Below are 19,950 nucleotides of genomic sequence, written 5' to 3'. Positions count from 1 at the left end.
TGGTAGTCTTTAGGGTTTTCTAAGTAGAGTATCATGTCATCTGCAAACAGTGAGAGCTTGACTTCTTCCTTTCCTATCTGGATGCCCTTGATAACTTTTTCTTGCCTAATCGCTATAGCAAGTACTCCTGTACTATGTTAAATAGGAGTGGTGAGAGAGGACAGCCTTCTCTTATACCAGAATTTAGAGGAAAGGCTTTTAGTTTTTCTCCATTGAGAATAATATTGCCATTGGCTTATGGTAGATGGCCTGAACTATATTGAGAAAGGTTCCTTTCATTCCCATCTTGCTGAGAGTTTTTATCAAGTATGGGTGTTGGGCCTTATCAAATGCTTTCTTGGTGTCGCCTTGCAAGTGCTCGCCTTGCAAGTGCTAGTGTAGGACAGACTGCGGTTCGATCCCCCGGCATCCCATATGGTCCCCCCAAGCCAGGAGCGATTTCTGAGCACATAGCCAGGAGTAACCCCTGAGCGTCAAACAGGTGTGGCCCAAAAACCAAAAAAAAAAAATGCTTTCTCTGCATCTATTGATATGATCGTGTGATTTTTATTTTTCTTGTTGTTGATATTGTGTACTATGTTGATTGATTTATGGATGTTAAACCATCCTTGCATTCCTGGGATGAAACCTACTTGATCATAGTGAATGATCTTCTTGATGAGGCATTGGATCCTATTTTCCAAGATTTTGTTAAGGATCTTTGTATCTAAGTTCATCAGGGATATTGGTCATAATTTTCTTTTTAGGCAGCATCTAGGAAGGCACCAAGTTAAAAAAGGCCCTAACTGCCTAAGGGAGGGTTTTTAAAAAGCAGTCTGCTATTACAGGAACTTTTTCAAAGCAGTCTGTACTTGCAGAGAGGAAGCTTGAAAAATACTACCTGTAAGAAAAGATGCTTGAAAAAAAAAATAACCTGGACTCACTGGCATTATGGCCCTGAAAAACCTTGGTTGCCTGTCCATGAGGCATTCAGGAAAGAAGGGGATCTAGCACAGTCAATTTTTCTCTCTCCCGTTTTGTTTATGTATGAATTAGAACTAGGGTGCCTGACTAAACAGTAACAAATTATCTATTTTATTTGTGTGGTAAATTCCTCTGTTGTTTTCTGCTTCCCAGGACCCCTTAACTTGCAACCACCCACACCTCTTCCTACAATAAAGCTGGCTCTAGCTAAGAGGATAATAAAAGACAAAGAAATTGGGACCGAAGAGATAGCATAGCGGTAGGGTGTTTGTCTTGTACGCAGCCAATCCAGGATGGATGTTGGTTCGAATCCCAGCATCCCATAGGTTCCCCGTGCCTGACAGAAGTGACTTCTGAGCGCAGAGCCAGGAGTAACCCCTGAGCACTGCTGGGTGTGTCCCCCCCAAAAAACAGAACAAAACAAAACAAAGATAAATAATTATCTTTCAAACCTAGAGATTTGAAAAGTGCTGGGTTCTTGGAGCTGTCTTCTCTCTTGTTGCATTTTATTCCCAACCCACCCCCATCCAACCCAATAGAAGTGTCCAGGCTAACATGCTGGTAATGGGAAATCCTCAGGAGCAAAGCTGCATCATCTGCTGCTGGCCATGTTGTGCTCAGGAAATTCGGAGCCCATTCCCAAAGATCCTCAGCAAACTAGACCAGTGGTTGTGATGGGGCCCCAAAATGCTGTTCTGTACAAGCTATGTGGTGCAAGAGACCACTGGGGCCACACCCAGCAATACTTCGGAGGTCATGTATTGCTCAGGATCAAACTAAGTCAGGTGCAAGTTAGACTTGTGTCCAAACCACTACTATCTCCTGACCTTAAACAAAACTCTTTAAAATGAATCAATGTCTAGCTTAATCTTAGAATATTCATAATCCTTACTATTTTATTATATCAACTATTACACTAGTAAACTAAAAAATAAAAGTAATACCATCTGATTACTAAAACTACTAAAATGTTAAGTGCTCTATTAACTTCATCCTAGAACCTAAAGCAAATATAGATGGCACAGATCATAGTTACTCCTATTTCAGAAAGATGAGCGCTTATGAACAGAAAAATCTAACTCAAAAAAGTAATCATTTCTGCCTTTAGCATCCAAATATTTTGTAAGGAAAGCCTTATGTAAAAATACTAAAAATAGGGCCGGAGAGATAGCACAGTGGCGTTTGCCTTGCAAGCAGCTGATCCAGGACCAAAGGTGGTTGATTCGAATCCTGGTGTCCCATATGGTCCCCCGTGCCTGCCAGGAGCTACTTCTGAGCAGACAGCCAGGAGTAACCCCTGAGCATCGCCGGGTGTGGCCCAAAAACAAAACAAAACAAAACAAAACAAAAATACTAAAAATATTTGGTGTAAGAAAACTTTAGAGACAATTTCGGAGGATTCAAATTAAAAAAATTATTTAATTAACCATGATTTACAAAGTTATTTATAGTTGAGTTTTAGGCATATTGTACTTCAATACAATCCTATCACTAGTGGCCACTCTCATCACCAGTGTTTACATGCTTCATCATCCTCCACCCAACCCACATCTAGAAATAAAAACTTTAATGTAAGTCAAAAAAATATGCATTGCTCAAATTGCATTTTTATTGTGGAAAGTCATTTCCAAGAAGCACTTTGGGGCTCTGTGAGATGGAGAAGAGAAGGAAGAGACAAGGACGATCCTGTAAATAAAAGTAAGGGAAAGAAATTTCCAGCATTCTCAGTGAAGTTCCTAGCACATTCAATAAATGCCACCGGTGACCCAATTTCTAACATTCTTAACATCTCCACTTCCTCTGAACATTAAAATTAAGCCCCCAAATTCAACGTGTTCATTTTTAGGGAAAATATGTGAAGAAGTAAGCATAAGAATGGGGCAAGAGAAAAAGTGCTGCAGGTAAGGTAGTTGCCTTGGACTCTAAGCTAAGCAGCCAAGATCTTTCCTGCTGCTCTCAACCATCCTGTCTTTCTCCTAGCTGAGTCTCCTTCTCTCCCCCCCCCCAGGCAACTCTTTAATTACCAATCACAGACCCCTCCCAGCTATTGGAGGGTCTCACCATCCAGGTGAGATAGGCAGGAAGTTGGGGGAGGGGTAACAGGAGACTAAGAAAAAGCTCATTAATCCAACAGGGGTCTCAAACTCGCGGCCCGCGGGCCCGTTTGCGGCCCTCCCTACAACATTTTGTGGCCCGCGGCTGGCCTTCAAATATCGCAGTATTCGTGATCATTCGCTCACCGAATAATCGCAATAAAAATTGCATTCGTAAGAAAAAAATCGCATTAAACATTCGCATATCCCGAGCAGTTTCGTTCGGGGTATGCAAATGTTTAATGCGATTTTTTTTCTACGAATGCGATTTTTTATTGCGAATATTCGGTAAGCGAAATCCCTTATGCGGCCCTGCCTCACCCCGACTTTGCCTCCTGCGGCCCCCAGGTAAATTGAGTTTGAGACCCCTGCCTTAAGACATGGTAGTTAAACTGTGGAAGGAAGACAGTTTTAGGGTCTGTGATCAAAAGAAGACAAATAGATTCCTGGTTTGAGTTACAGATGAGGTCTTAGTCCTAAGCAGTTGAATGTCTCATGCATAATCCCATAATATTTAGTGAGCTTTGAACAGTATGAGATATCTGTCCTGGATGCCAACTACTAATCTTGTTTAGCAGCCTAGATTTCATATTAAATCAATATGTATAGATATGATAGATATGATAGTATGGATAGAATTCTAGAATGATGAAAACACTACAAAATATTTTAAGCTTTGTAGGCAAGGGAGAAGTTGATCAGCTGCTCTAGAACACATCTGTGGTTAGACATTGATTAAAAAACTGCTCCTTATTTATGAACTGCTATATTTATCATTTAATAGATCCTTTCTAGATGAAAAGTTCACCAGCTAAACTTTATAGGAACCTAGGCCTCCTAAAGCAGATCTAGAAAATTGGAGAGCACCAAGTTTAGTGGCAAGGCCTAATAGAACTCCACAATGGCATGAATAAAGGTCCTGGAAGACTAATTTTGGTAGTAGTTCTGCAGGTGAGCCAAATGAGCAGAAAAAATTGTGCTTGGAACTTTCCTTCATGAACTTTTAGGCTTAGACTTTAGCTACTGATAAAGAGAACTAGGAACTAGGATTGGGGATAACAAGACACAAAGTGAGAAAAGCAGGTATCAAGAGAAAGCTCATCTCATAAGACTAGAAAAATATAAGCTTATTGCCAAACCCAGATAAAAGAAATACTTGTGGGAGAAGAGAAGAGAAGCCTTCTCATTGGGTAAAACTCCAAGCAACTTTCAAAATAAAGCACAGGATGGTACTCTGGAAAAATATAGAGATCTAAACATAGAAATGAGAGCAATTCAGAGATTTGTCTATCTATTTATTAAAAGAAAGATAACTTATCAACTTATTTACAAATAGAAGCTAATCTCTGTTCAAGTTTAATCACTTCATATCATGTGTATGTGCCATAAAGTATTTTCCTTAATTGAGTCGATTTGTGGCCATTTAATGCCATAATTACATATGGGATTTTGTGAAAGATTTTATATGAAGGGAGATACTGCATAAATGCTGAAATAAATGCACTTTGAGGTCCTTAAAAGTCTATTAGATGGAGTTTTAAAATGCATCCATATCTGTGAATGTTAGCTTTCTCTAGGATGAAGAGGAACCACACCTCTTTGAACCTGGTTATGCAGGTTGAGTTGCTTTGTGAAGTCCTGTGAAACTTGTGGTTTGCTTTGAAACACAAACTAACCCAACAGAGTATTTTGTCTTGCATGTTCATGCATGTGGATACACCCATCTTCCTGGCTTATGCTACCAACAGTTGCTAAGGAACATGACTTGAGTAACTGCTAAAGAAATTCACTCTTCACAGAGATTGTTAGTTGTACTGGGAAAAAAAATCCTAAATTGTATTAAATCTTTAACCACGATAATGGAAGCCCAAGAAGGTAGACTGAGGACATGGTTAAGATGAGGAGATAATTTGTAGAAGTATATTTTGTCCTTAGAGTATAAGTAGCTGCAGCAAACTCATCTATGATCTTGCTCACAAATATGTGCCATTTAGACAAAGTTACATCTGGTGCCAAATGATGGAATTCAAATCTCCATTAGTCAAAATGATGTATATACTATCTTCAGAAGGCATCATAAAAGTGGACATGAACGGATTCCATGAACAGAATTCCATGAACGGGAGCCCAGGGAGGGTGTTATGAAGATTTATTTCTGCCTTTTTTCTGTCTTCTCTTCCATACCATGAGATCTACATAAACTAACTCCACTACACATAAAAGTGTTTCTTGTATAATCCATCACTCCAATTCTTGTCATATTTTCTTCCTCCATTACTACCTTCAAAGAATTAATCCTGGGGCTGGAGTGATAGCACAGCAGTAGGGTGTTTGCTTTGCACGCAGATGACCTAGCAATCCCTGTTATCCCACATGATTCCCCAGGAACGATTTCTGAGTGCAGAGCCAGGTGTAACCCCTGAATGCTGACGAGTGTGGCCCCAAAATCCAAAACACAAAAACAAAAAACCAAAGAATTAATCCTGTCTCTCGTACTGTACTGCAAATATCACCTTAACTGTGTTTTTGCTGTCATCTATAACCCACTCTAATTCTCCACAATCAGCATTGATCAGCTCATTTCATTCCCTGAAACTCTTTAACAAAATTCTACTAAGGAGGGGGCCGGAGAGATAGCATGGAGGTAAGGCATTTGCCTTTCATGCAGAAGGTTGGTGGTTCGAATCCCGGCATCCCATAGGGTCCCCTGAGCCTGCCAGGAGCAAATTCTGAGCGTAGAGCCAGGAGTAACCCCTGAGTGACGCCAGGAGTGACCCAAAAACAAAAACAAACAAACAAAAAATTCTACTAAGGAACATGGGTATGTGGCTCAGTGATATTTACTTTGGAGAAAGGAAATCACAAGTTTTATCCCCAAATAAAACGTAGGCTTTTTCATACTACTTCGCATGCCCAGTGTGATTCCTTTGTGATCCCCAATACCATAACAAAAGTCTGACTGAGCACTGCAGCCAAGTATGTAGGTAAAGCAACCAAGTGTGTGTGAACCTGGTCACTGCAACAACTACAACAGTGGAAATGAAAGGGTGAGGTTTGTGGTTTTTTGTTTCTGTTTGTTTGTTGTTGGTTTGTTTGGGGGGACTCATGTAATGCCAGATATCAGACAAAGGACTCCAGCATGTAAAACATGAACTCAAGCTTTATGAGTAATCTCTCCAGTCCCTAAACATATTAACCAATGTTTTTCTCAATTATATACCTGTTATAAAAAAAAAAAACTGGGCAGGGGAGACAGCTCAAATGGTTAGAGTACATTCCTTACATGTGCTAGGCTTAGTTCAATCCCCAGCATCACATACCCCCCTGAGCATCACTGAGTTTAGTGCTGGTGACCCCTAGAGTTATAAGGAGTGCTGTACTTGAGTACTGAAACATCAAGCCCACTCAGTGGGGCAGAATATCACAAGGAGTGGCTCCCAGCCCTTGAGAATCGCTAGGATGACCAGTAAATAAAGTTTAAAAAAAAAAAACAATATTTCTGGAAAGTATCAGTAACAAATTCAGTTGAAATGCACACATAATTTTATAACATTCTAAAATAGCAGCTACAAATATTTTGTTATATAATATGAATGCTCTCCAGGAGCCATTTAAGTAACTTTTACATGAATGCTTATGTTACAATGGCTTTTGTTTATTTTTATAAATGATTATGTTATTTTAATTTTGTATCTTTTGAAATAGTATCTGTCTGCTATAATTCTTTTTTTAAATAGAATTTTTATTGAAACACTGAGTTATAAAGTGGTTCATGATTGAGTTTCAGTCATACAATGTCCAGTACTCATCTCTTTACCAGTGCACATTTCCAGTACCAATGTCTCATTTCTCTCCTGCCTTCCCCCCTGCCTGTCTCTATAGGAAACATTTTTCTCCTCTCTCACTCTTGCTCTCTGTCTATCTCTCTCTGTCTCTGTCTCTGTCTCTCTCTCTCTTTCTCTCTCTCTCTCTCACACACACACACACACACTCACACACACACACACACACACACACACACACACACACACACACTGGATTTTAGTCTCTGCCTCATGACTGTAGAGCATTGATTTCAGACCTTCTCTCAAAGAATCCCTCCATCATTTGCTAGAAGTCTGGGGCACATACCACAGGTACCCAGAAGCAAGCTAGTACATGATTTTCCACATACATCTCTTCCTGTGGATTCTGTTGATTCCAGCTTGTAAGGAAAGTGCCTTTTAATCTTTCCACTAAGCACAACTCTTGCCCAAGACCCTGTGATGGCACTGGAAAGAATTCTCTCCTCCCATCCTCTGGTGTGAATTTACAGTGATGAAGTCAGAATGCCTGAAAAGACATTGTTAGTACGCTCATCACCAAATCTGACACAGAAACCATAACATTTTCCTTCCTTTTTTTCTCCAAATTCTTCCCAGTTCTCAGGTATTCTTTTTTTTTTTTTTTTAACCCTGAAATAAAGTGTCCCTGAGTTCTCAGGTATTCTAAATACTAGTAGGAGTGATGAGATTTCTTCATCTTTCAGTAAAAACCTACCAGAACTCCCCAGCCTCTAGTATCAAACATTTATATTATACTTCCTATATGACCAGCACAATTCAAAATAAAAGTTTATTTATTAGTTCTGTTAGTCCAGAACAATCCCATAAGGTAGATATTATTGAACTCTCATTTTCGAGTCACTGAGAAGTTAATTAGGTTGATCCAGGACACTTAACTACTAAGTCTCTTTCTCTAGTAGTTAAAAAAATGTCTGCTTCTTTCTCTTGCACAGAAATGTACAAAGTAGGGTATACAGAAGCAAGGTGCCAGGAGCACTAAATACAGAAGTGCAAGATACACCAATTGAGAAACAGTGCCATCTCCACCCTATACTTCTGAGAGGAGGAGCAAGTTCTACTTTTGCTTTGTTTTTGTTTTGGGGCCACACCCATTGACGCTCAGGAGTTACTCCTGGCTATGCGCTCAGAAATCTTTCTTGGCTTGAAGGAACCATATGGGACGTGGGGATCGAACCGCAGTTGGCCTAGGCTAGTGATTGCAAGGCGGACACCTTACCTCTAGCACCACCGCTCCAACCCCAAGTTCTACTTTTCATGGTAAATATTAGTGTTGTATTTTTGTTTCAAATATGATAGTTAGTTTTGCCTTTATATTGCTTTGAGAGTAGAAACCTGTACTTTTAGTGTCCTTTAATCCTACTGCACACACAACATCATGAAGACTTAAATTGGCTGCACTAATCTATATTCTCAATAATAGATATTCCAATAATAAATATCTTCCTTTGGAGGTAGTTCTGATAGTAGTGCCAGAGCAGTTATATCAAATTTGAATTATGGCAAAAGGGTATACAATCTCAATATCCAATTCTTTATTTGCTCTGTTGTTTGAAGGAAATATTAGTGCCTTATCTTTTAACATGAAATAATTCTAGTTCCTTTCATTTTTTTGAAAATTCATTTTTTCTTGTATGTGCTATTTCTCCTAAGTTTGCATTCCCCTCATGCAATTTAAGATATGTATGTGACAAGTATAGCAAGGTAGTCACAGTTTATGGATCTTTAATAAATGTACACTTCCAGGACTCAGTTCATTTATTAAACTTTATATTAACAAAAACTCCTCACTTTAAATATACATCTTTAATATACCAGCAACAATAAAACAGAGTTCACTTGGAAAAGTGAAAGGTTTCAGGAGACCTCCTATAGTGGACACAGCATGCTTTAATCTGTAATTCCTCGAAATCAGATGTTATTCTTGATAGAAAGCTCTAGTATTAGTGGGGAAAAGAGAGGAAGAGGTGAACTTCAATTAATAGAACAAAATTGGCAGGATATTGGGCACTTCGATGGTATCTAGATGTGATAACTATATATTGCCACCATAATTGTTAACAATATTATAAACATAAGTTTAACAACAGTTTAAAGAAACAGAAAAATCTAGACATAGTAGAGTCTAGTAGACTATAAATCAGAAATACAAGAGTCATTATATACTATAAATAAATTAGAAATACAAGAAACAATTTCTTTGGCTGGCTTAGTTTATATTAAAAACAATAAATAATATGGAGCATGGGGCCAGCCGGAGAGATAGCACAACAGTAGGACGTTTGCCTTACATGCAGCCAACCAAGGGACCCAGGATGATGGTGGTTAGAATCCCGGCATCCCACATGGTCCCCTGAGCATGCCAGGAGTGATTTCTGAGTGCAGAGCCAGGAATAACTCCAGAGTGCCACTGGATGTGATTCAAAACCCCAAAATGCATAAACAAACAAACAAACAAACAAATAAATAATTGGAGCAGATCATCTTGGTACGCTAATTTTCTCTACACCTCTTTTTTGTACCTTAATGTAAGTCAGACCTAGGTACGCATAAGTTACACATATTTGGCAATCTTCATTTTCGAGTTTTGTTCCTAGCCTTCTTGCTCTCTCAACAGTATCAGTTCCTACTTAAAAGTCATTTGTTTAGATTAGAGATGTTCAATGGTAACATTTGACCACATATATAAAGCCTTGGTTTTGAGCCAGAAAACCAAAACTAAAAGGGAATCCCAAAACTAACCCAAAGTCCGCACTTAGTAAGATTTTATCTGTGATAAATAAGTGTCTATCAAATAAAAATTTAAACATAAAAATGTAGTTTTGACACATGATTTGTTTTTGTGACTTATTAAAGATATTCTTTGAAGACAAGCTTCTCAAATTACCAAGTTAAAACAGCACCAGAGGCCAGGGATATAGTACAGGGCTTAGGGTATAAACAAGATACTCAGTTTTGATACTCAGAAACTCATCCTGAGCTTTGCCAGGCATAACCCTTGACAACCTTAAATACAGTGCCTGTACTGTATTCAAAGTGCACTGCATCTTTGAACCCTAACACTGAACCCCCATCTCAGATAACTGAGCCTAACCAGAAGAGATCTGAGGATCCCCTAAGCACTGTTTAGGAAGCTCCCAAAATAAATGAATATAAACAGGATCTGAAGGTTTTGTTCTATGGATATAGTTCTTCTTTGACACCTATTCAGATGTATCACTATGATATTGGGGTAAGACTGCTTCTAGATTCTCTTTGTAGACACAGGAATATATTTATATATACACATATATATCCACATTTGTATTAATTTTATTATATTTCTATTAAAATATGTGTTTATAATAATATATTCAATGTAATTTTTAACTCCCTTTTATGATAAAGAAAATTGGTTGATTTTTTTTCAATATATTTTCTTTGTGAACCAACCTCACTGTGTATAATTAATCTCATGTTATCAATGTCCAAACCATGCCAATACCTTCTCCTCATACTTCCAGGGATGTGATGATATGCAGGCCATAACCCTATCTCCAGCCCCTTCACAATATTTGGCCCCACTAATCATTCAAATAGAAAAAAAATTAAAGGGCAAGAGATGTCTGCTTTTAGTTTTTTGAATGTCTGAAATATAATTATAACTTTAATTCCCTCACCTGCTGATTCTGGCTTCTATGTCAGTTCTGCACTTGTTTTGGCTAACACTTTTCCTCTCATTATGGGGTCATCTTACCAGAATGATACTTTTTCACTGATTGTTAGACATTGTAAATTTTACTTTGTTAGATGATAGATATTTTAGTCTTGAGTTTTGTTCTGGGATTCAAATTAAAATAGTTGGAAACAGCTTGTGTTTGAGTCTTTTATAATTTGTTGAGTATTTGTGAACCAAAATAGGACTGTTTAGTCTTCATTCTTGAAACTTTGATTACTCTACTCCAAGTCTGTGACTCAGCAAGCCCCTCCTCTGGCTAGTGGAAACAGACACCGGAACTGTTCCTTTGTGAACACCTGGCCATGAGACTTGTCAATTTCTTGTTGTTTTTTTTTCTCCCCTGTAGCTAAGATTCATCATCCATATGCAGAACTCAACAGAAGTCTCAGGAGAACCTTTCCTTTCTTTGGAATTCTGTCTTAACAATTTTTTTTGGTGTTTTTTTTTTTTTGGGGGGGGGTCACACCCGGCAGTGCTCAGGGGTTATTCCTGGCTCCAGGCTCAGAAATTGCTCCTGGCAGGCACGGGGGACCATATGGGACGCTGACCTCCTGCATGAAAGGCAAACGCCTTACCTCCATGCTATCTCTCCGGCCCCTGTCTTAACAATTCTAATGGATTTGGACCTTCCCAATTCTACCTCCACCTCTTTGACCCAGATAATCTGCTGGTTCCCCTTTCCCTGTGCTATGGCTTGGCAACTCTTTCTAGGTAGTGACCTGAGACCATAGTACTGCTGCAATGCTGAGCTCATTACTTTTCATGAGCTCATTTTTCCAGGGCTCATACACATCTGTTACCTGATATCCACTGCCTTGAAATTATGTGTCACATGTTTTGTTTGATTTTATTACTACTTTTATCAGACAGAAAGGTAAATCTGGTCCTAGCTACTCCATGGTTGATGGAAATAGAATAATAGCAGTACAATTTAATAAATTTTCTTGTTTTTGTTTTTGTAGGCTATACCTGCTGTGCTCAATACTTATTCTTGGTTCTGTGTTCAAGGACCATTCTAAGTGGCATTGTTGGGGGGACATATGGGGAGCCAGAGATCGAAGCTGAGTCAGCTGCATAGAAGGCAAGTTCCTTACTCCTATTACTATCTATCACTTCAGCCCAAAGATGAAAAAATTCAATTCTGAACTCTGACTCCTCAAAGCATTTCTCAACTCAGATTCAATAGCATTAATTGGTATGTTAAAGACCCCATAATGTTTTGGTTATGAAATTATGAAATGATTCTAAGAGATAAGATGGATTCATTTTTGGTATTTGGGATAAACTCTTTTGTGGATGAACATCCAGTGGTGCTCAGGAAATACTGGTTCTGTGTTCAGGAGTGACTCTTGGGAGTATTCAGGGGATAATATGAGATGCCAGGCCAGAAAAGGGTTTTGTTTTTTATTTTTTTTTGTGTGTGTGTGTGTGTGTATTCTGGCTAAAGAACAGTGGTTATAAATACTTCAAACTCTATTTCTTATGATTAATTTTAAACTTAACTGCTAAAAAAGATTTAATCATTCATACTGTTATCCACAATATAACTACAAATATGTTCAAGAATTTTGTAAATTCATAGTCTTTTTTTAATTTTTTTTGAGAGAGAAAGAGAGAGGAGAGAGGCACAGGGAGAGAGAGAGAGGGTTAGAGTGAGGAAGACGAGAGAAAGAGTAAATTCATAGTCTTAACCCTTTAATAATATGCAGGTTTTCAGGGAGACAATACTTTGGTATATATGAAATAAAATTCACAAGGGGAGTATTAATATTCAGATGTTCTGACAATGAGTGGGAAAATACTATGTCCAGAATTTATCTTTTTTCTGGTAACAAATACTAGTAGAGTTTCTGGTCTCTTTTTTGTACTATCCTTCTCCCTCCCTCAAAATTATAAAGAGAACAAATCAAACAATTTTCACTTAAATAGAAAAGTATCTCATCTTATTTTGTTCATTTGGCAAGAATTAAAATATGTGGGCAAGCAAGATAGTACAGCAGGTAAGGTGCTTGCTTTGCACAGTTTCAATATCCAGCACTGCATGTAGTACCCCAGGCAATAACAGTGTTATTCTCTAAACATAGAATCAGGAGTAGGAACCACCCAGTGTGACCCAAAACTAAAAGTAAAAACAAACAAACAAACAAAAAACACCTTGTAAGACATAATATAAATACAGTGGACTGATTGTTTAAATATTTCACCCTGCTTTGAACGATGTTTTCTTTTACTACAAAACTAGAAAATCCAAAATGTCATTCCCAGATTGGAGATATAATTCAACATATGCTTGAGCATATGTTTGGCATGCAGGAGGCCTAGGTTTGATCTCTGCTACTACAAGGTCCCCTGAGCAGTGCCAGGAACAACTTCCACCATGTTCTGGGATGGGAGTAAACCCCCAAACCAAAAAACTGTAAGAATTTTAAAAATTAAATGACTTCCTTGGATTCCCTTGGAGCTTGGTGCCTGGAAGGATTTAGGTCTTACCAAACAGATGTCTTTGTGCGATAACTGAATTTGAAACTAAGTGGAAAGGGAACCATAGGGATTTACTTTTGGGGCATGCCCCACAGCAGGTGGGCTTTGTTTTGGAGAACACTATTTATGTGTGTTGTTAACCTAAAGATCACCATGAAGTAGCATTCAGCTAGAAATAATAAGAATGCAATAGCTGTCTGAACTTCTAAGGCTAAGATTTTTATATTCTGGTGCAGGCGCTCTTAAACTTTTTCTTTCAGTGATACCTTTTCAGCTGAGAAATGCTAAACGAAAGTGCTAACAAAAACACCTTATGTTCATGACATATTTGATTCTGAATTGCATTTTTGTTGTTCTGCATTCAAAAATCTTTTACTGTTGTCAAATATTTCACACACAATTATTAGACCCAATATGGAGTTAAAAACTATACTATAAAGCAGGGATTCCGAAACCATGGCCCATGGGCTCCCTTTGGCCCACAGAAAACATTTATCCTTCCTGCTGGATGTTTTAGCCACTGCTGCCTGTTCTACTTAGCAGCCAACTCCTCCAGGCCCACAGCGTGCATGTGTGGGACGTGCACCGGACTCTCCGACTCCCCTCCTCCTGTCTGTCTCTCGACTTCTCCTCTTAGTCTCAACCTAATCTCAGGAACCATGCACTCAAAATGGCAACCATCTTTGGCAGTACTTATGTCTGTGAACAGATTTTTTTCTAGAGTGAAACATCTGAAATCTCCGTCCAGATCTAAACTAACTGATGCACACTCACATCACTTGTTATGACTAGTAGTGACAAATATGAAACTGGACACTGACCATATCATCAGCCAAAAGCAGGTCCATAGTTCCCATTGAAATGTTGGTAAATTTGTTGATTTAATTTTACTTGTTCTTCATTTTAAATATTGTATTTGTTCCCATTTTGTTTTTTACTCCAAAATAAGGTAAGTGTAGTGTGCATAGGAATTTGTTCATAGTTTTTTTTTAAACTACAGTCCAGCCTTCCAGTGAACTGGCCCCCTGTTTAAAAAGTATGAGGAGCCCTGTTCTAAAGTAATGTTTCTCAGTCAGTAACTACTATGTACCCAGGATTCACTTAGCCAAGTTCAGAGATACTTTGGGTTATCGTGACAGAGGGATATCAATCAACAATTAGTAACTAGAAGCCACAGGTACAATATAGCATTCTCTAATAACTCCCTGACATTTTTCTTGTCCAAAATGGCAGTTTTGGAGCTGGAGAGATATCTAAATGGGATGGGGATGGGGTACATGATTTGCACGTGGGAGACCTGGGTTCCATTCCCAGCACTGTATAGTCTCTTGAGCCTCTACTGGAAGTAACCTCCAGGACAGAGCTGGAATATTCCCAAATGCTTCTGGGTGTTGTCCCAAAACAATGACAATCTGTCCTAAATCCTGAGTTTTGGATGGTAGCATGAACCTCTCAATGCTGGCAAAGTGGCTGTTCCCTTGGAAGATTGCTTTTCTTGTCTTTTACATTTATTATGGATTTACTCCCAAGCCATACACTTTTGCTTCTTTAATTTCTTTTTTTTTTTTCCTTTCTTTTAAATGGTGAAGGGGGACAGGGGGAAGAGGGAGGAAAAAAAGGAGAAAACGAAAAGGGGAAAGGGGGAAAAATAAGAAAAAGCGAGACTCTTTAATTTCTTCTAAGATGACATTTTTCTTTCTGTACAAGCTCCTCTTTGGGAGCAAAAACAAGCTATTCTTTGTCAGTGAATATTATCTATCTCAATGTGGCAGGTGAAGTCCAGGTAAGGATTAATCCGATCAGATTCTTTGCCATTCAGTGAACCTTGGGAGCTATTTCCACCTGATGAGCTCTAAGATCCAAGAACTACATTGAAAGTCTTAAATATGGGCCGGAGAGATATAGCATGGAGGTAGAGCATTTGCCTTGCATGCAGAAGGATAGTGGTTCAAATCCTGGCATCCCATATGGTCCCCGAGCCTGCCAATTTCTGAGCATAGAGCCAGGAGTAACCCCTGAGAGCTGCCAAATGTGACCCCCCCAAAAAAACCCCAAAAAACAACCCCCACAAAACCAAGAAAGTCTTAAATATAACACAAAACTGCATTTTTAATATTGTGCAGCAAGCTCAGGAGAGATAGCACAGCAGGTAAGACCTTGACTTACCTTGCTTGTGATCAACCTCAGCTATATCTCAGCATTCCCCATGACCCACCAATCCTCACCAGATTTAACTCCTCAGCTGGGTTCACAGAGCACCGTGCTCACTGGTTCATGATCCAAGCACTAAATTGGGTCCAAGACCATTGTGCCCTTGGACACTGCTGCATATGCACCACTACCCCTCAAAAAAGATCGTTCTGGGGCCGGGCAGTGGCGCTAAAGGTAAGGTGCCTGCCTTGCCTGCGCTAACCTTGGACGGACCGCGGTTCGATCCCCCGGTGTCCCATATGGTCCCCCAAGCCAGGAGCAACTTCTGAGCACATAGCCAGGAGTAACCCCTGAGCGTTACTGGGTGTGGCCCAAAAACCAAAAAAAAAAAAAAAAAAAAAAAAAAACCCAAAAAAGATCGTTCCAATTTTTTAAAATTAAACGAGAGAGATAGAGAGTAAAGAATTTGCTTTGTATATGGCTGACCTAAGTTCAGTCCTCAGCACCATAGATGGTCCTGGTCCCCTGAGCACTTCCAAGCCTGATACATCAGCCATCAGCATAAAGACAAGAGTAATCCTGAGCACCATCAACTGATGCCAAAACCTTTACTTTTCTGAACTTCAGTGGAAATTGAGAATGGCAGTGAAAGACCTTAAAAAATAAATTGGAGGAACATACATATTAGATAGAGTTGGAGATAGAGTCCTGGCTGTCTACATGCATGGCAAGAACCTTACTATTCTATTTCTCTAGCCCAAGCACAGCTAAATAAAATAAATATAGCATGGACTAGGGAGCTAGTACAATGGATGAGGTGCTTGCCTTGTATACAATTGACCTGGGTTTAATCCCCAGCGTCACATAAAGTCCCTGCTGTATTACTCTAGTATTCAACCCTGAACACAAATTCAAGAATAAACGCTAGGGGCAGAGTGATAACACAGTGGTCGGGTATTTGCCTTGCATGTGGCTGACCCAGGATGGGCCTAGGTTGATCCCTGGAATCCCATTTGATCTCCTGAACCTGTTGTGGGAGTGGTAGCATCCCTGACTGAAATAAGAAAAAAAGAGGAGAAGGCAGGACCAGCTGCATAATTTATGGGAGATATAAATAGACAAACTGATCATTTGAACTTTCAGTTCAAACTGTAGGAAAACAACTCCCTGCAATATTTTCTTTATTCTTTTGTGTGTGTGTGTGTGTGTGTGTGTGTGTGTGTGTGTGTGTGTGTGTGTGTGTGTGTGTGTGTGTGTGTAGGAGGGCACATCCAGTGGTGCTCAGGGATTACTCCTGGCTCTGAGCTCAAAATACACTCCTGGAAGGCTCAGAGGACCATATGGGATTGCTGGGGATTGAACCCAGGTTGGCCACATGCAAGGCAAAAGCCCTACTTGCTGTGCTATGGCTCAGGCCCCAACTCCAATATTTTCATAATTTTTCTCTTGACTTGTTACTTAATCTCAAACACTATTGGGCGCAGAAATACCTGTAGGGTGAGTGAATACTAATAGACTTTTTTTTGGGGGGGTCACACCCAGCAGTGCTCAGGGGTTACTCCTGGCTCTACGCTCAGAAATCACTCCTAGCAGGCTCGGGGGACCATATGGGATGCCGGGATTTGAACCACCGTCCTTCTACATGTAAGACAAATGCCCAACTCCATGCTATCTCTCCAGCTCTCAATAGACTTTTGAACTCATGACTAGACACATAATTGCAGACAGGGACAACTCCCCTAGAAATTAAGATAGGCATCTCCTCCTTCTATCAAGCCCTGTGTTAATCTATAGAAGACAAATAACCCAAGTAATACTATTACTTCATTTCCAAGATGTATTTATTATGTTCATGAATGGGGTAGCAAGAGGCTCAATTTAGAGCTGCCTCCGAACATGCCTCTACTAATCTCCAAAATACTTCAGTTTGAATCTTACCAATTTAGAGACTACTGGTACCTAAACTTAAGATCAGATCACTGGGCACAGAAGGGGGCAACAGTCAAAGGAAATGGGGAAGAAAGACCCTCACTGACAGGAAGCCATAGGAGGCAGACTATATGAGGGCTGATACTTTAAGCCCCAGGACAAGCTCCAATGTGCCATAGGCCTTCACTTAGAATTCATACATTCATAACTTTAAGATTAAAAAATACTCTTATTTTCAGAGATAAAAAGTTAGTTAATTTTTTGGGCCCGGAGAGATAGCATAGCGGTGTTTGCCTTGCAAGCAGCCGATCCAGGACCAAAGGTGGTTGGTTTGAATCCCGGTGACCCATATGGTCCCCCGTGCCTGCCAGGAGCTATTTCTGAGCAGACAGCCAGGAGTAACCCTTGAGCATCGCTGGGTGTGGCCCAAAAACCAAAAAAAAAAAGTTAGTTAATTTTTAATTAATTGTTAGAGATAGCACAGCAGTAGGGAGTTTGCCTTGCAAGCGTTCAACCCAGGATCGATGGTTTGAATCCCTAACATCCCATATGGTCCCAGTGCCTACCAGGAGTAATTTCTAAGCACAGAGCCAGGAGTAACCCCTGAGCACCTCCAGGTGTGGCCCCAAAACAAACAAAAGATTAAAAAATTAAAAAACTGGGCCCAGAGAGATAGCACAGCGGCGTTTGCCTTGCAAGCAGCCGATCCAGGACCAAAGGTGGTTGGTTCGAATCCCAGTGTCCCATATGGTCTCCCATGCCTGCCAGGAGCTATTTCTGAGCAGACAGCCAGGAGTAACCTCTGAGCAACGCCGGGTGTGGCCCAAAAACCAAACCAAACCAAACCAAAACAAAAAACTGTTAAAATGTTAATAATTTCACAAATAGAGGCCAGAGATAATACAGTGGGTATTTCCCTTGAATGCAGAAAACCTAGGTTCAATCCATGACACCACTTGTATATGGCCTCCAAGCCTTATCAGGAGTGATCCCTGAATTCAGAGCCAAGAGTAAGCCTTGAGTATAGTCAGAAGTGGCCACCCCAAGAGTAAAAACAAACAAAAATATTTAATTAGGGGCCAGAGAGATAGCATAGAGGTAGAGCATTTGTCTTGCATGCAGAAGGATGGTGGTTCGAATCCCAGCATCCCATATTGTCCCCCGAGCTTGACAGGAGCGATTTCTGAATGTAGAGCCAGGAGTAGCCTCTGAGTGCTGCCGGGTCTGACCCAAACACCAAAAATTAATTAGGATTATGGCTATGGCCCTAGGTTCAAGCCCCAGTATTAAACATTTTTTTTAAATCATAGATCCTTTCTGAGTTCAAACCTCTATATTTTTCACTGTTTACAGACCTGTTATTATGGGCTATACAAATGTTTGGTTCTTTCAGAATTTAATATGGAAGATCCAATTCCCAATGTATTTGGAGATAGAGCTTTCAGCAGATTAAATTTAATGTAGTTAAGTTATATCATATGTGTCTGGTATGAGTCAATAGGATTGGAAACTTTTTCAGAAGTGGAGCATAGGACACATGGAGGAAAGGCTATGGGAGCACATGGGAAGCAGTTGCCTGCAGGTCCAGAAGAGAGCCATCGCTGGAGCTTGACCTGTTGGCACACTTCAGATTCACAGTCTCCAAAACTGAGAAAATTACCTTCTATTGTGTAAGTTCGGTCTATGGTGTTTATTGAAGTCTGAACTAATACACTTATGAAGTCAGGCCTGAGAGCAATTTGTCTAAAATAGATTGTAAATTTCATATGGAACTATTTTGTTTTAAAAGAATGAAGTGACATTCAACAGGCAACTTCTCATATTTGAACTTAAAGATCTAGCAGCTAAAAGTGTGGTTAGAAATACCAGTTTGGGAATTATTAATATATGAACAGCTATTAGATCCATGGGAATGAATGAATTTAGGGTGAAAAAAGGGTGAGGAGTTCCAACATTAAGTAGGCAGATCACAGAGTAGAAAATAACAAATGGGGGCCGGTGAGGTGGCGCTAGAGGTAAGGTGTCTGCCTTGCAAGTGCTAGCCAAGGAAGGACCGCGTTCGATCCTCCGGCCTCCCATATGGTCCCCCCCCCCCCCCGAGCCAGGGGCAATTTCTGAGTGCTTAGCCAGGAGTAACCCCTGAGCATCAAACGAGTGTGGACTGAAAAACCAAAAAAAAAATAATAATAACAAATTAGGAAAGAGTACAGAATGAAAATGCAGCAGGTAGGCCACTTGCCTTGCATACAGCTAACCCAGGTTCAATTCCCCAGTAGCCCATATGGTCCCCTAAGCCTGCTGAGAGTGATTCTTGAGTGCAGAGCCAGGAGTAACACTGCTGGAAGCCCCCTGAACCCATGCTTCCTCCCTTAAAATCTATGTTTTTTTCCTAATCCTTATGGTGTCCCTGTTTCAGATAAATTCGTCCAGGATTGGATTAAAGCAAGTGAAGCCTTTACAGTCAGGGAAGAAGACTAGAAAATGCCTTATGAAGCTAGCTAAATCTGGGAGTAGTTTCACTTTTTCATTTAAGGTTAGAAACCATAAGACAAGTTAGGATGGATCATAAAAAAAAAAGTAGATGAGACACAATACTATAAGGAAGACTTAAGCCAAACTGGCCATATCAGATTTACCAGAGAGTGTAAAACATATTGAATCTTGGATTACTCAAGTATCAAGGCCCTGAGTTCAATTCCTGGCATTGGATGATCTTTCCCAGCACTTCAGATAACCCTAGTGGTCACTTAGTGGCTCCCAAGTACAGACATCC

The sequence above is a fragment of the Suncus etruscus genome, chromosome 4 (assembly GCF_024139225.1).
Source record: "Suncus etruscus isolate mSunEtr1 chromosome 4, mSunEtr1.pri.cur, whole genome shotgun sequence".
NCBI classification, from domain to species: domain Eukaryota; kingdom Metazoa; phylum Chordata; class Mammalia; order Eulipotyphla; family Soricidae; genus Suncus; species Suncus etruscus.
The sequence above is the reverse complement of the archived record's forward strand: the minus strand, read 5'-3'. Positions refer to the sequence as shown.